This window comes from Phyllostomus hastatus, unplaced genomic scaffold (genome assembly GCF_019186645.2).
Source record: "Phyllostomus hastatus isolate PE091 unplaced genomic scaffold, TTU_PhHast_1.1 phas_scaffold_216, whole genome shotgun sequence".
Taxonomy (NCBI): Eukaryota; Metazoa; Chordata; class Mammalia; order Chiroptera; family Phyllostomidae; genus Phyllostomus; species Phyllostomus hastatus.
This window is the reverse complement of record NW_025334018.1, coordinates 6,223,951-6,227,087: the sequence shown is the minus strand read 5'-3', so window position 1 is coordinate 6,227,087 and position 3,137 is coordinate 6,223,951.

Here is a 3,137-nt window from a genome sequence, read left to right as displayed (position 1 = left end):
TTCTGTCAGCCTGTGAATCAAAGGGTAGCTGGTTCGATTCCCAGTTAGGGCACATGCCTGGGTTGTGGGCTAGGTCCCCAGTAGGGGACGTGCAAGAGGCAAATACTCATTGATATTTCTCTCCCTCTCTTTCTCCTTCCCTTCCTTTCTGTCTAAAAAATAAAACCTTTAAAAAAGGTGTTCTATAACAATTAGTTATCCTCTTTTCCCTATACAAAATTTTCTACATTTTTAAGAAGTATGTTTTTTGAGATCTGTGTCTTTAATATTTGACATTTCAGTGCCTCTGCTGGCAAGGGCCAACTGTTACTAATATAAATTAAGTAAAAATAAAAGTGGAATTTCTTAAAATATATTTACTTCAATTTTTTTGAAATGCACCTATATTCTTTTAATAAGTCATATTTTCTTCCAGTGAAATTATTGCTAATTTATAAGATATAGAATAAGACTATCACTATTTCAGGATTTTCTTTTTTTTCCAGTTGCTTCACCACATTAACCCATTAAAACGTTAATAGCCTGTGTCCATGCAGGAAAGAAGAAATGTCACTTATTTTGACAGAAATAATGACAAATGGTTTAAACAGGTACTGAGGGATTAAAAAGACAAATGGGGGATTCGACAACACAGAGCAGCTGCTGCCACACTTGAGACTAGAGGAATGCAGTGAAGAGGATGGGGTCCTTGGAACCTGGGAGTTTAGAAGAGGGAGCTGGAGTCCAGACTGGGGAGGTGTCTGAAAATTGGGTTTTAGGCCTATGGAGGGACAAAGCTGGGAAATTAAGAAATCAGTGGAGTTTTCAGCAGATACTTGGGGCCTTCAGGCTAATAGTTGACTTTCACTTAAGGACCTTTGCCAAGTGAGGGGCTTTGTAGGACAGTAAGCTAAAGCATAAGTGGAAAGGCTCTAGAACAAAAGCTGCAAACCTTGTAGTGGTTTATAAGACATAGAGTTCAGGAATATATCTGTTAACTATGCTTCCAATACAGTACATAACAAAGAACAACATAATAAACAAAATGCGTATAGTAATTATTTATTTAGCTCATGAGATGGCAGGTCTTCACAGTACTGGGGTGGTTTGACCTAAGTTGGACTCAGCTGGGTGGCTCAACTATGCTTTCATTTCTCTTTTGTCTTTTGGGAGACAGTAGGCTATCCTGGGCATGCTTTTCTCATGGGAATTGAAGAGGCATAAGTAAGCAAACAGAAACACACAAAGCTCCTTAAGAGCTAGGGCCATGAACTAGGATACCAACCATTGCTGTCTTATTCCATTGACCAAAGTGAGACACAAGGTCAAACCCAAGGCCAAGCTGTATGATTACAGGGGACAAGTAAAAAAAGATTGACAATAATGCAATTTACCATGGTGAACCAGAGGCAGGAAACATCATTGAATATTTCAAATAAATTGTAGGTATATCAAAGACTTGAAAGAGGGAAAAAGCATGTCTTATTTTAAAAAATAAAAGCAGATATGTTCTATCTGAATGCAAAAATTATTTAAAAACTTAAAACAAATGAAAACATAAATGTGTACCCAGAAAACAATAAAAAATAAACCATATTTTTCCAAATACGGAAAAAATTTACCACAAATAAAGCAAAATGTACATGAATTAAAACTACTGGTGAAAAAATGAACTTTAATGAGTGTGTAAGTTTAGTCTAAAACAAGAATGTAAATGAGCAATATACGTGCTCAATTAACTTTCTTAAAATATATAGGGCACACTAAAAGGAAAATTTTGACAGTCAGTACTGCCCCGGTCCCTTCTTATCCCTTTCTACTGCTCTGGTGACTTGGCCCACTGCATCCCCACCTTTTTGTGCTTTTCCCTCTCCGATAGGTGGTGCCTGCAGCTCTTCATCAGGGGTGTGGGCTCCTTCAGTAAGTGGAGCCACGTGGCCCACACAGGCAGAGAACTGGAGGTCCCAGGGCATGGGCAGCATGTGCTACCTCCAAATTTCTTTAGTTTTCCCTCATGGAGTGTATTTTTACTTCATTTTTCATTCCTGAAAGATGTAGAATTATTGGCTCTATGTATATCTGGTTGACAGTTTTGTTTTTGTTTTTATTTTGGTTTTCTCCATTCTCAAGAAAGACGTGCTATCTCCTTTCACCTCTGTGGGTTCTGATGAGAAATCAGCAGTAATGTGAATCTTTGTTACCTTTTAAGTAATGCATCATTTTTCTCTGGCTTCCTTCAAGAGTATTTGTCTTTAGTTCTCAGTTGATGTGATTGTATTTCTTTAAACCCATCCTGTTTTTGAGTTCACTCTGATTCTTGAATCTGTATGTTCATGTCTCAAGAAGTTTTAACTAGTGTTTCTTTAAAGATTATTTTTCAGTCCCACAACCATTTTTCTTTCTTTGTGGAACTCTAATGGCATAAAACTGATCATTTTTCCACAACTCTGACGTACTGTTAATTTTTTTTCTCTCTATTGTTCAGATGGGGTCATTTTTTTTATCAGTCTTCAGGTTCACAGGTTCTTTCTCATCTTCATTCTGATATTGATTCATGCAGTGATTTTTAAAATTTATTTTTAATGATTTTATTTATTTTCTTTTAAATATATTTTATTGATTATGTTACTACAGTTGTCTTATTTTTTTCCTCCCCTTTATTTCCCTCAGCCCTGTACCTCCCCTCCCACCATCATTCCCCCACCTTAGTTCATGTCCATGGGTTGTACATATAAGTTCTTTGGCTTCTTCATTTCCTATACTATTCTTAACCTCCCCTGTCTATTTCATACCTACTATTTATGCTTCTTATTCCCTGTACCTTTTTCCCCATTTTACCCCTCCCCCTCCCCACTGATAACCCTCCATGTGATCTCCATTTCTGTGAATCTGTTCAAATTCTGGTTGTTTGCTTAGTTTGTTTCTGTTTTTGTTTTTTTAGGTTCGGTTGTTGATAGTTATGAGTTTGTTGTCATTTTACCCTTTGTATTTATTATCTTCTTCTTTTTCATAGATAAGGCCCTTTAAGATTACATATAATAAGGGCTTGGTGATGATGAACTCCTTTAACTTGGCCTTATCTGGGAAGCACTTTATCTGTCCTTCTGTTCTAAATGACAGCTTTGCTGGATAGAGTATTCTTGGATGTAGGTTCTTGC